General features: G+C 31.5%; 1 pseudogene; it reads right to left on the bottom strand.

The window, feature by feature from the left end:
* Window positions 1–8,434: 8,434 nt before the first annotated feature.
* Window positions 8,435–10,513, bottom strand: LOC110009023 (uncharacterized; annotated as a pseudogene).
* Window positions 10,514–15,376: the final 4,863 nt, after the last annotated feature.

Below are 15,376 nucleotides of genomic sequence, written 5' to 3'. Positions count from 1 at the left end.
ACTTTAACAAAATTTCTCCAAAAACTGTCAACAACACTTGCATCAATTTTACTTCAATGGAGCTGTAACTGTAACTTTAACACTCCTCCTTGATGAAAGAGTTGAGACAAACATCAAGTCTATTCCTAAGAAATTCAAATCTTGATTTTTTTGCAATGCCTTGGTGAAAATATCTGCTGCTTGGTCTTCCAAACTGCAATGAACAATCTGAATTTTATTTTCCTTTTCAGCTTCATGAATTGCATGGTACTTGATTTTTGTATGCTTGGTTTTTCTATGGAAGATTGGATTCTTAACCATAGTGACAGCTGATTTGTTGTCACAAAGTATTTTAGTTGGATTTTCTTGCTGAAAATTCATAATCATCTTCAACTCCTCCATGGCAGCTCTCCACTCAGGCAATTTTAAGGCTTCATCCACCTGAGTTGGTTCAAGTGAGACATCATTACATCTGCTGTAAATTTCATCTAGGGATCTAGTCCCTCTAATTGCATAATCATCTTCATTATCAACTGGAAGTTTTTGCTCTTGCTGAAAATGATCTTGTTCAAGAACTGATTTAGAATTTTCTGGTTCCATTTTACTCCAATCCCATTCACCTTTTTCATCGAATTTGACACTCTTGCTGACATACACTTGTTTAGTAATAGGATTCAAAATTCTGTAGGCTTTGGATTCATTGTTGTTTTCAACTACAGATGGCAAATCAGCAACTAACTTCTTGGATTGTAGCAATTTTAATGAATTGAGATTGGTGTGACCAAGTCTCTTATGCCACAAATCAGATTCTTCTTTATGACTCAAGCAAGATTCTTCTTCGAATCTTCGTAAGTTTAGAGGAAAGCTTCTCCGTTTTATTTTGACAACAAATAACTTTGAGCCAGAAGGATCACTTATTTCACAAGTTTTATCTCTAAATAGCAAACTGTAATTCTTATCCAGCAATTGACCAACCGAAAACAAGCTTTGATTTAGTTCCGGTACGTAAAGAACATCGGAAACAAGCTTTGTACCTGAAGGAGTTTGTACAATCACATCTCCTTTGCCTTTGACATCAACAAGCCTACCATCTCCAAGTCTGACTTTTGAAGAATAGTTTGTATCCAAGCTATCGAAATTCACAAAGTTTGGTGTCATGTGGTTAGTGCAGCCACTATCAACAAGCCATGCTTCTTTAGCTTCAATTGAGACACCACATTCTTCAATTTCATTTGCAGCAAATAGTTGTTCTTCATACTTTTCAGAATTTTTGGTGACTTGTGCATGATGGGCTTGTGTTTGTTGATTCTGGTTTGTAGAACAAACTTTCTCGGTGTGACCAAATTGCTTACAAACCTTACATTGAGCTCCAGGTCTGAACCAGCAGTAGTTCTCGGTTGTGGTTTGTTTTTTTGCAATGTGGACAAGGTGGAAATCTATCTTTCCTCCAATTTTTTCTGAAATTGTTCTTCATTTTTGGTTGTTGAGTCACTACAAGAGCCTTCTCTCCAAAGGTTTCTTCTTCCCTATAGGCTTTTCTTTGTTCTACAGCTTGTAGAGCATTTGAAAGCACATTCAAGGATATTTGTGACATGTTCCAAGTCTCTTCAAGAGAAGAAATCTTGGCTTCAAATTTTTCAGGGAGAGTCACCATAACTTTCTCCACAATTCTCTTCTCTTCTAACTCTTCTCCCAACAATCGAATTTGGTTTACAATTTTCATAACTCTATCAATGTAATCTTTCACCTTTTCATTGTCCTTCATTTTCAACATTTCAAATTCTTTTCTTAAATTGAATATCTGCATCTGTCTAGTTTTTTCAGATCCATGATACTCAATTTTTAACTTCTCCCAAGCTTCATGTGCTGTCTCACATGTCATAATCTTGGTGAAGATAGGATCTGCAACAGCTGCATGGATATAGGACAGAGCTTTTGGAGCCTTAGCAACCTCTTCTTCATGTTGTCTAATCTGCTGAAGGGTTGGATTTTGATTAAGAGGTGGAGGTACTCTGTTTTCCTCCACATACTGCCATAATCCAAGCCCCTTGAAATAAGCTCTCATCTTCACAGACCAAACATGATAGTTTTCCCCATTAAAATGAGGTGGTGAAAGAGACATGCTGCTGGAAGGCATTTGCAGAAAAGCAAATAAACAGAAAAACTTCACAAATTCTGGTTTATTTGGTGGCTTTCTCTATGTTTTTCACTCAAACACACACACAGCCCTTTGAGATCAAGGTTGCTCTGATACCACTTGTTGGTTTAGAAGAGCAGAAAATTAAGGAAGAGAAGGAAATTCTGCAGAAAATGAAAAAAAAACTGCAGATTTTGTAAGTGTGAAGAAACAAATATTCACTTCTTATTTTACCATTACAGCATAATGTAAACATTTATAGTAGAGCTAGTCTAAAGTTTGTTCACCAACCTTCCATAAGTCAAGGAAGGTTGTTCACCAAACCTACCTAAAAGCAAGGTAGTTCACCTACCTCTTGACTTCAACAAAATACAACAAAATCTAAATGACTTTAACAAAATTTCTCCAAAAACTGTCAACAACACTTGCATCAATTTTACTTCAATGGAGCTGTAACTGTAACTTTAACACAGGTGATGATTCCTCTGGTATATCAGAACTACAACATTATCTCAACCAGCATTTTGAAATGAAATACCTGGGTTCTCTTAGCTATGTTTTGGGTATTGAAGTTTCTCAAAGTTCAGATGGCTATTATCTTTCTCAAGCCAAGTATGCATCCGATTTGCTTTCTCGAGTAGGCATCACTGATAGCAAAACAGTATCAACCCCAATGGAGCTAACTTGCAAACTTACACCCCATGATGGCACTCCTCTTGATGATCCTATTTTATATCGATAGCTTGTTGGGAGTCTTATTTATCTCACTGTTACTCGACCTGATATTTCATGTGTTGTTCATTTAGTTAGCCAATTTATGTTGCTCCTCGCTCAACTCATTTCTCTGCAGTACTATGAATTCTTCGTTATATCAAAAGAACTCTTTGTCATGGTTTACACTTTTCTGCTACATCCTCCCTCGTATTATCTGGCTACTCTGATGCTGATTGGGCTAGTGATCTGACAAATCATCACTCTGAACTGGTTATTGTTTCTTTTTGGGTGATTCCCTTATCTTTTAGCATAGCAAAAAAACAAACGATTGTTGCACAGTCTAGCATAGAATCTGAATATTGTGCTCTTGTTGATACTACGTATGAATTACTTTGGTTACGTTGGTTATTAACTGATTTGGGTGTCCCTCAGACTTCTGCCAACATGCTTCATTGTGATAATAGAAGTGTCATACAGATTTCTCATAATGATGTATTCCATGAGCATACCAAACACATTGAAATTGATAGTCATTTGGTACGTCATCATGTTGCTCATGGCACCATATATTTGATTCATGTCTCCTCTGCCAACCAAACCGCTGAAATATTCACCAAACCACATCTTCCCACTCTTTTCAAGATCTCTTAAGCAAACTCAAGTTGGCAACCAGTGCTGCCACCTTGAGTTTGAGGGGATTGTTAGTAGAAAATCTACCCTTGCATGATTTTAGGAGATTTATGATTATAGAATATTTGATTATGATTATAGGAGATTTGATTTAGCATGATTACAGGCAATTGTCATGTATATCTCTATGCATAACGCACACAAAAACAATACACAATCTTTCATCTGTTACTTGTGTTCTTTCTGTTAACAGTTTTTTTTTTTATATATATATATAAATTCACAATTTTCCACACTCATATATCTGTAAGTAATTGTTTGATTGGATATATTTTATTTCAAAATAACTTCTTAAATAGATAACATAGATAATTAAGCTTTTAAAAATTTTAAAAATTTATTTATTAAAAATAAATATATGTAGATATTTTTATTTTTCTACAATTTAATTGGATGAATTAAAAAAAAATCAAAATTGAGATAAATTATTTATTCTAACTTTCTAAAAGCTCAAAATGCTCTCTACAAAATGTTATTAAATATAAAAATTAATAATAGATGATAATAATCAAAGTTTTTAAAATTAAAAAATATCTATTTATAATATCAAATCATCATTGTTTATGGTCAATATATGAGATGCTAATATTATAAGTGGGAATATTTCTTCAACCTCTTTGTTATTCACCATCAACAATAATTTACAATAATCATTCAAAGATTGAATTACAGAAAAAAAAAAAAAAAGCATAATACACAGTTAGTTCTCCAGTGGTTCAAATAAGCATGATACACTTAATTGATTTTTTTAAAATAGTTTGATTTTTTTTTAAAACCATCAAACTGTATTTAAATTCCTTCAAATCTTAAAAACTAAAAAATACACTAGAAATTATGAATTGATTTTTTCAAAGTTACGATAGTTAATTAAATTTGTGGTATATGAGCTTTTTAACTTTTTTTTATTATTATTTTAGAGTGTGAACGGAAAAAAAAAATTGCAATTTAGTGTTTGAAGAGTTAAAAAAAAGTTATTGCATGAAAATTAATAGAATGAATTATTTTACTGAATAAATGATAAAAGCATAAACATCCATCCAATTTACCTTTCCTTTTTTATTAAGCTATATCCCCTCCTAAAAAAAGTCAAAAAAAAATATATATATATATATTACTTGTAATTTTCTTTCAATTCCAAAACAATACATAAAAAAATAAATAAGATAGAAATATAATAAAGACAAATTATCAAAATAAAGCATTAGGGTAAAATAATTCATTTTGCTTTTTCAGTGAGAAATTTAAATTAAATGGACTTAATTATACAAAAATTTTAATTCAGATATTAAAAAAAACAATAATTATTATGAAGATTAGATTAAATTGAATACTGAGGCAAATATTCTTTTTTTTTTTCTTTTAATAAAACTAACATCTAATTATATTAAATGTTCGTAGGGCATTAAAAGCTGTAAAGTCATTGTTAATAATCTATTATTTAATATTTTTTATACAATAAAATTAAAAGCTACATAAATGATTACATAAAATTATTGGTGGTTCTAAAAGTAGAGCAGATTTTAAAATTTTCAGCAGGACACAAAAGGTGCTTCTGCCCTTATCTGCGACCTGTTTGCTAAAGTATGGAGACAAATAAAATAAGGGAATCAAAACTACAAATTCTTTGAGCAAATTCAACACACTGCTACTTTTTTTTTTTTTTTTTTTGATTGATAGCAAATTCAACACAGCAGCAGAAAAGTCTGATACAAATATGGCAACCTCCTGTGACCGCATTACAACTCTTCTACCTTAAAATCTCACTTCAACTTTCACCTTGAGAACTTTTAGAGCACCTCAGTAGCTTTTTCACTAGCAATCGATCATTTACAACCAACCCCACAGTAGTGGCATCTGCAGAAAACCCCTTGCCAACCATGTCATCAATAAGTGGTTTTGCCATGGACAATCTTTGATTCAGAGATATCCTTGGATAATCACATTATAAGAGCAACTGTTTGGTAAGCAACCATTCCCTTCCATTTTCCTAAACACCCTCAATGCTTCATCTAGTAATCCTTCTTTACTAAGTCCACATTGTATTGTATGTACAAACATCAGGATGCAACCCTCCTATGGAAAGTCTAGAAAACAATTTCTTTGCATCTTTTAACCTTTCCAGCTCTGAACATACCATCAATTAGAGTATTATAAACAATAAGGTTAGGCTTCAATAATTTCTTTTGTATTTCATGAAATAGATCCAATGCCATATTAAGACAACTATGCTTACAAAAGACATCTATCAAAACTGAGTATGCCGCCACGTTGGGAGAATAGCCACTGGCACACAAGTCCTTGAAAAACTTATGTGCAGCCCAAGCGCTCTTTGCTTTACACAAGCCACGTATAAGAGAACTATAAGTGAAATGATTAGGCATCAAGCCTTTGCAAGGCATTTCATCAAGAAGCCGCATTCCCTCGTCTATTGGTTTTAGGAAAAAATAATAGCAAGAGAAAAAAGAGACAAGCTATATTCTCCTTCCTCATATATTCTACAACTACTAGTAGTGAAATTTTAGTGGCAAAGGGAGAAGAAGATCTTTACATGTGGGCAGAGACAGGAAAGAGATAAGCCTTTACACGGAGCTTTTGTTGCTGCTTTGCTTAATGACTTGTCAGAAGAGGAATTTGAGTTCATTCTTGCAGCAGTTGAATTTATAGCCATTTACGGCCAACGATTTCTTCCATTATATCATTTCAATTTGAAAAACGGCAACTGGACTTTCAAGAAAAAGGCATTTAAGGACTTGCTATTAGCTTGTGGTGGGAGAATTTTCAACAAACATACCTCCTATTTAGAGATGGCAAAAACTATTGCTAATTTGCTTCCAAAATTTCCTTCTCAACATAAGCTTCCAGAAGATTTAGATCATGTTGACGCGTGTCTTTATGCCCCTGCCTGATCCGATAAGGATACGAGGATGTGGAATGAAGGGTTAATGCTATCTAGAAGTCTTTTAATCCAAGGATTTAAATTAAACCAATTTTAAGTTTCTGGTTGGGTCAGAGTTGCGTCACCCAGCTATCAGTTGCGTCACTCAACTGTTCATAAAAGAACAGTCGCGTCACCCAACTGTTCAAAAAAGAACAGTCACGTCACGCAGCTAAGCAGTCGCGTCACGCGGCTGTCAGCTGCGTCACGTAGCTCTACACGTGGAAAGAAAGCTGCGTCACGCAGCTATCAGATCCGTCACCCAGCCATAAGCTGCGTCACGCAGCTATCAGATCCGTCACCCAGCCATAAGCTGCGTGACGCAGCTATCCTCTGTTGCCCTACTTCTATAAATTCATCTTTTTCTCTCAGTTGCGGGGTTGGTTTTTAGGACGTCTAAAAAATACACTTTCGGCTACGTTTTTTTCCAGAGACTCTTCTGAGATCCTTTGAAGAAAAATAGCCATTAGATATCAATTAGGGTGAAAACAAAAATCATAAAAAAGAAAAATCAAGAGAGAAAAGAGTGAGTATTTAAATCCTTGTTGACAAAGCTTCTGGAGCGCCTTAACCATCATTTGTTAAGGCATTTAAGCCATTTACAATCCTCAATCTGAGGATTAGGTAATTCCTTTACACTTTTTGTATTTTTATTTATTTATTTTGTTATTGTTTTAGTAGTTTAATCTTAGTTAAACTGTATTATGTTCATCTTTGGTCATTTGAGGTTGTCTTAAAACATATTTGGATAAAAAAATGATCTAAACGAACCATTAAATAAAATGAGCTTGGGCCAGTTTTATTTTCCAGATTGTGGAAAGAACAGTCGCATCACGCAACTGTTCAAAATAGAACAGCAGCGTCACGCGACTCTCAGTTGCGTCACGCAGCTGTTCAAATAAGCCCTCAGTTGTGTCACGCGACTCTCAGTTGGGTCACGCGACTGTTCTAAGGTTCCAGAAATAATTTTTTTTTAAGAAAAATAATAAATTTTGTACAAAAATAAAGTTTAATTTCTCCAATAAATTCAAAGATGGCCAATTATGAATAGATTGCAATTTAATTAAGTTTAGAATACTAAAATGTAATTTTGTGTATTTATTTGTATGAATTTTACAATTTTAGGTTGAATGAAAAATGATATTAAATTTATGTGCTTGTTAGTAATTTTGCATGTTTAGGATTAAATTAAAAAAAAAAGAAAGATGTGATTTAGGTGCTAAATAATAATTATGCTTAATTTTGGTTTTTTTTTTTTTTTTTTTTTTTTTGCTTTTTGGGTTTAATTTCGAATCGGGTAGAATGTATTTTAGGTTCGGTTTGTTACCCGCCTTGAACCATAAGGTAAGAGCGGGTCTTTTATTTATTTGATTTAATTGCTTTGGTTTGAATGATTTTAAATGCGATAATTAGAGTTGATTGAGACGATTAAATAATTTTCCATATAAAAATCGGTCCGATTTATTTGGGTTGGGTTTAAGTAAATAAATAATTTGGCTTTTCTAACTAAAATAAATTAGAAATCGTAGGTTAAAAGAGGCCGATTTTTCCCGGCGTCGGCTTCCAATGGGCCGATGTGTCCAATTCCCTTACCCAGAATCGCATTGGTGCGCCTGACCAATCTTTTTAATAATTTGGCCTTAAGTAAAATTGGGTTTAAAATGGAGTCACTTTTTATAAAATTGGAAACGGTCCCATTGCCAAAATAATGGGTGGCGACTCAAAAAAATGTTTTGTAAAACCGATGTATCGGCATCGTATCCAATAAAATGTCTTGTCACCACTTTTCATAATAAGATCACTTTCCATCAAAAATAAAAATAGAAAGGACATTTTCGAGTCGCTCGGGGACGGTACGAAAACAGATCACAATCTCCTGTATTTCAGAGTCTAAATTTCATTGTAAAAGCCTGCAACAAAAAATTTGCCAATTTATTACAAGCTTTTGCTATGAAAATTGGACAGCAGATTTTATCAAGTGAAAAGAAAAAACACTGCCACTTTTTTTCTCTTGATAGCAAACAAAAACAATTAGTATTACAACTTATTGGCAAGGCCAGCTGCATAGAAGTCTGATACAAATATAAATATTGAATTGCAGAAAATAGAGACAAATTTAAGTCATATAACCCAAAACAGAACAACACCTCCTGTGACTGTATAACAATTGTTCTTTCTTAAAATCTCACTTCAACTTTACACCTTGAGAACTTTTAGAGCAGCTCAGTAGCTTTTTCACGAGCTGATCATTGTTTACTACCAACTTCACAGTAGCCGCATCTGCAGAAAACCCCTTGCCAACCATTTCATCAATAAGTTGGTTTGCCATGGACACATCGTTGTGTCGGAGATATCCTTAGATAATCACGTTATAAGAGCAACCATTTGGTAAGCAACCATTCCCTTCCATTTTCCTAAAAACCTTCAATGCTTCATCTAATAATCCTTTTTTACAAAGTCCATTGACCATGATATTGTATGTGCAAACATCAGGATACAACCCTTCTAAGGAAAGTTTAGAAAACAGTTCCTTTGCGTTTTTAACCTTTCCAGCCTTGAACATACCATCAATTACGGTATTATAAATAATAAGATTAGGCTTCAACAAGTTCTTTTGCATTTTGTGAAAAAGATCCAATGCCATATTAAGACAACTATGCTTACAAAAGCCATCTATCAAAATCGAGAACGCCACCACGTTGGGAGAATAGCCACTGGCACACAAGTCCTTGAAAAACTTATGTGCAGCCCAAGCGCTCTTTGCTCTACACAAGCCACGTATAAGAGAACTATAAGTGAAATGATTAGGCATCAAGCCTTTGCAAGGCATTTCATAAAGAAGCCGCATTGCCTCATCTATCCTTTTCATCTTACAGTAACAATGAATCAAGATGCTGTAGGTAACAACAGTAGGTGTACAGCCCTTGCTTCCCATCAGGTCAAATATTTCTCTAGCTTGATGCACTTGGTTGTGTAGACAGTATCCATCCATCAACGAATTGTAGGTGATAACATGAGGCTGTATTCCTCCCTGCATCATCAATTTGACTACATCACGAGCTTTTGAAACCTTTCCTTCCTTGCAAAGTCCATCAACAAGGTAATTAAATCTGGTGTGACCGTTTGCTCTCAACATTTGGTTAAGCAAAATAAAAGCTTCCTTCCATCTGCTTGACATGCACAGACCATGGATTAAGGTGTTGTAGGTCACAACACCAGGCAAGATACCTTCGCTCTTTATTTTCAAGAAGAGGTCTAATGCCTCGGTAACAAATCTATCCTTGCAGAGGCTGTCAATGATAGCATTAAATGACACCACATTAGGGTCGCAACCTTCCTGCATCATTCTTTTCAGAACAGCAAAGGCCACATTGGTTTTCCCAATTTTACACAGACCATTCACAATCACAGTATAGGTATAAACATTGGGTTGATACCCTTTTTCAACAATATAATCAAACAAATCCACAGCTTCACCAAATTTATCCTCCCTACAAAGCCCATGGATTAAGGTATTAAACGTTACAATGGTAGGCTGAAAACCTAGTTTGAAGATTTTTCCCATAAAAGAGTACCCAAAATCCACAAGGTGGCAGAAGCAATTAATCAAAATATTAAAAGAACAAATATCATGTGAAATTCCAAATATTTCCATCTGTTTAGAGAGAGAAATGACAGTAGTATAATGTTTCATTCGAACAAGTGCAGATAATATTTTATTGAGTTCAATAACGGGAGGTGAGCGATTACTACGAAGCATCAAATCAAAAGAAGCCAAAGCATCATCAATGTTCTGGAATGAATCAGATTTGATTTTACCTCTCAAATGCGTACTGCTGGTATAAGTACTATAAGAAAGAGAATCAAAAATACCCATTAGAGGATGAAGACGAAAATATGTAAGGCATCTTCGGCTGCTTGTTGACATCATCGCATAAAGCCAATGAACGAATCCTGGGGAAAGATGGTTTGATCACTGAGTACTGAGTGCTTTTTTCAATTGAATCAATTGACTGAGAGAATGAGAAGAGAAAGGGGCACTTCTTATCATCACAATAAAAAATAATTTATTTATTTATTTATTTAAAAAAAATACTAAAAGCATTTTAAGAATAAAAATTTGACAAGGAGCTTACCTAGGCTTTGTAAGTGTGTATATTTATCTTTCCACCAATGATAACTTGTAATAATTATATATTACCTTGAAATATAGTTTGCTTTATTTCTTATAGTTGGAAGAACTATATTAAAGTTATGTGATATTTTTATTTTTATTTTAAAATATAATTTTAATTAATACAATTTGATTACTATTTAATGAAAAAAATTTGACAATTCTATAAATTATTCAATAATAATTTTGAAATTGGAATAAAACTAAATTTGCTTGTTGAATTACGTCACCGTACATAATTAGTTAAAAATCACATTTTAAATAATTTTTACTCTAATTTCACATAAAAAACACCAATTTTTGAAAAAAATAAATATTTGATTTAAATAAAATAATTTAAAATAATAAATATTCTTTTCATTCTAGAAAAAATTTTTATTTCATTACTTTTTTAAATGAAAGAGACAACACTGTTCTGTAATTTTATTTTATAATTGTTTGTTTTGTTTTTTTAAATAATTCATCTCCTTTCGTAATTTTTAATTTTTAAATAATTTTATCACTTAGAAATATCAAAATTATTATTTTATTTTATTTATAAAAATTGGGTTTTTCTATTCATGTATTGCAAAGTCGAGTGACAATTATATAAAAGTTAATTTTTAGATAAATTATAAAGCTCAGCAAAATTATAATGCTATTTGTTGTCAAGAAAATATAAAACTTAAGTTAATTATACTATTTATAAATGTGAAAATAGGAGGGAATAATCAAATTTCTGATAGCACTTAATGAAATTTGAATATTGATCAACTAGAAAAATACATTTTATTAGTTGATTAGATATAATTTACTCAAATTATTTTTAAATAAGTACATTTAAATAATTAAGAATTTCAAAATTTTAATTTTATATTTTTAAATTTATTTTTTATAAATATATATGACAAAAAATATTTAATAATTTTATATTATATTTTTTACTATTTAATTATATTTTTATTATAATTTAAAATATTTTATTTAGGAGTGAGATAATATATATATATATATATATTTCATAATTTTTTCTTCATGTTTGTATAATTTGATTGGATATATTTTTTTAAAATAAATTTAAAAAAATAAAATATTAAAATTGAACGAATATAAATAACGAGTAAAAATGAGTAATGACATAAAAAATTAAACAATTATGAATAACGGATATAATTAAAGTGTTTAAAGATATATTTGATATTTGTGTATAGAAGAATATATAAATTGTATTTTACATGTCTAATGGGTAATGATAAGAAAAGCATGTTTTAAAAAATAAATTAATAAGAAAAACTGATTTTTTTTTAATATTCTTGCTTATATGCTTCTGTAATATTGAAATTAAAATTTTGTATATTTCAATATTTATAGAGACTTCATGAAAAATTAAAGTAAATTAATTAAAAGGTAATTTATATTAATTAAAGATTTAATAAAATTAATTAACGAGAATTAAAGATATAATAATTAGGAAGTAATTTATGTAAATTAGGAAGCAGAATATATTATACATATGGATGATATAAGAAAGGTAATCTATCTAACGTATTGTAAATTAATTTAATTATTGAAGAAATGATTAATAGTATTTTTGTAACAAAAAATTTTTTTAACGAAAAAAAAAAAAGAGACTACCAAGTGTGTTAGTCATTGTACCCATCGGCTAGGATACCGGTTAATTGTTAACGTTTCGATTTAAGACATCCTCATAGGGCGCACGATCCCCCAAACACTGGTGGGAGACCTTGCCCCCTTCCTATAGGATCACGGCATTATGACTTTCAACCCATGATGCAAGAGCCTGGCTTGAGGAAGCTCACTTTAAATAGGCCAAGCTTCCCGGCAGCAGAGTTAATATTTAGATATCGTGCGTAACAGAATATGCTCATGAAGGATCAAATTTTGATCAAGCAGGTAGATGAATAGGGCTTCCCCATTAGGCTACTATCTTCATATATCTTTCCACACCCGTACGTGTATAAGTAATTGTTTGATTAGCATATTTTTATGCACTTTTATATAAGTTCTTTATTTTTAGGAGAAACCAGTGAAAGGAGAAACTAATCTTTCATTTGAAAAGGAGAGTAAGGGAACTGTTAGAGAAAGAGAAATAATAGAAGAAAATAGTAAAGAATTGTAAACTTTTTTTATAGTTATTTTTCCATCTTGTGTTTGGATACAATGAGGAAAGAAAATAGATTTATTTTCCTTTATTTGGAAAGACAAAATTTTGAAAAAAGAAAATAAAAAAGAGAAAATTATAATTGTACCCTATATTTTTTTAAAAGTAATTACTTTACTTTTGTATTTTTAAAAAATATTTATTACGCTCTCATATTTTGAATCCGTTATCTTAGATTGTCTTTTCGTCTAATATTTAAGATTTAAGATTCCAAATCAAAGTAAAATCAGGCGGTCCGAAGTGAAAATAAAATTTTTTCACTATGTCTTTTCTTCTTCTTCCTCTCTCTCTTCTAGAGAACGCCATAGTCAAAAATATATATTTATTTTAAATTGACAAGATATGCTCTGTTCTCTCTCACTATGTCTTTTATTTATTATGTGCTTATTAACACATTTTTCTTAATTTATTTTAATCACTACAATCAATCATAGGTGATTACTACACCAAAATGGAAAACAATTAAAAAGTTCAAACTACGTAATTCTAATGAACGCCTCTGACAATAGCAATGCCAAATTAACCCTATAAAAACTGCAGAGTTTTACAATTATTCAATTAAAAGTTAATTATATTTATGGTGTCTAAACTTTTTTAAAATTTTCAATTTAATATATAAATTATTAAAAAGTTGCAATTAAGTACATATGACTAGATTATTTCTGCAAAAAATAATATGAACCATTTACTCAATTTTAAAACAATATAAAAAAAGAATATGAAAGAAAGGTAATAATATAGAAAAAAAATATTAGGTTAATTGCATTTAATTGTACAAAAATTATTAATTCATACATCAAAAAAAAAAAAAAAAAAAAAGCTAAGCACTACAAATATAATTAACCCTTAAAAGTAATAAGTATAATGTTATCTTCTTCCCAAAAAGGGGAGAAAGAACTAGAGTTACGAATTACTCGAATAAATGTCCCAATGGATTAAAAGAAATTTCACAATTTATATTGAAAAAAGAAAAAAAAAAAAAATTCAGCAAGCAAACCTTGCTTCGGCCTAAAAACAAACAACAAAACTGATTCCACCGAAAACCTCATCTTCCCTGCCATTGACATGCAGAGTTTCTTGTGAAATAATCATGCCGGCATATATCGGTAGTTGTGTCTAATGAATCGAACAGATGATGCCCTCCCTTTTCTTCCCTCACACCACCTGTGTTTTAGGGGCAACTCAAATTTGAAGGCATTATCAGATTGGAAACAATGTTTTAAAAATGTAATAGGTCTTAATTGCTCATATAAATAGTAACTTAAAAGTTTCTAAGTCAACATAAACTGTTCTGCTTTAACTCCAGCCACTAGAGAAATTGAGTGACTTCGTGAAAAGTTCTCTATTTTACTCATGGACAAAACCATACGGATCCTCTGATGGTTGGAATCAATACGTAATATAAACTTAACGGCTTTTTTAATTCATTTCCCTTGAGGCAGCCCAAAAGATAATCAGATGCTATTACTTGAATAAAAACAACCTCCCATCTAACAGCAGGAGATGAAGAAGAACAAGCGTCGTGGCGACAAGATCACGCTTTACTGTTTCCATGCATTGATATGTACATTTACTCCAAAACAAGCAAAAAAGATCCAAACCAAGAGTGATGGCTATAAAGAAATGATTATGGTTGCCACCCCTTAGACGATAGACTTGCACAAACACAAATATGACAACCATAGGTGCACTGTGCACACGCTAAAAAAGTTAAGAATTTAGGCTATGTTTGGTAAGGCATTCTGGACTGAAACAGAATATAACCAAACGCATTTTAGTAACAATAAAAATGCAGTTGGATTAGATTCTATTCCATTTTTTTATGTCTTATCATAGTTTAAAAATAAGTAAAGAAGCAGTTACAACAAGGAAACCATTTGAGTTTACATTAACATGCCAGCTTACTAAACCATGCAACATAATGTAAGTTTTATATTAACTATTTTAGTTTAGGATAACTGGCTGTATGCGTAGAATACTCCAGCACGCGTTTAATCTGATTCCTATTGCAACTTACCAAACCAAATCAGATTCTCTTTTTATGCAATCAAAGCATCGAGTTGAAATACATCTCCAAAGCAGCAAACCTGATCAATAGAAGGTTGGTGCAAATGAATAGAAGTCCTTGTTTTTCCACCAACTTTGCTAGCCTGTAGATAGGATGGGTTATTTGAATGGCTTTTATGCTACTATTTTTTCACAAGTTGTCTCTATCCCAGTGGAATTGATGAAAGAGCAAAATAAAAAATTTTCAGAAATTTGGGAATTTTCACAAATAACCATTCATGCAACTATAGCAATTTTTTGAATTAGGTTATTTTATGTTTTATTTAAGTAAATTTCAATTTTAGTCGAGTTCTTTTTCAATAGGATTTACTATTAGCACCTCATTCTAGTAGGAGTTATGTTTAGTCCTTACTCTGTTAGTACTTATAAATAAAAACTTATTCAAATAGGGATTTTATGCTATAAGAGGCTGTTAATTTCTGTTTACAGGCAGATTTTCAGATTTTAGATTTTGAGTGATAAAAGACCAAATTTAATTAGTAGTTTATTTTCCCTGACCTATAGTTTTCTTTTTAACTA

The sequence above is a fragment of the Jatropha curcas genome, unplaced genomic scaffold, assembly GCF_041381405.1.
Source record: "Jatropha curcas cultivar XTBG-Jc1 unplaced genomic scaffold, XTBG_Jcur_1.0 HiC_scaffold_682_pilon, whole genome shotgun sequence".
Classification (NCBI taxonomy): Eukaryota; Viridiplantae; Streptophyta; class Magnoliopsida; order Malpighiales; family Euphorbiaceae; genus Jatropha; species Jatropha curcas.
Note: the sequence above shows the minus strand (reverse complement) of the source record. Positions and strands in the feature narration are given on the sequence as shown.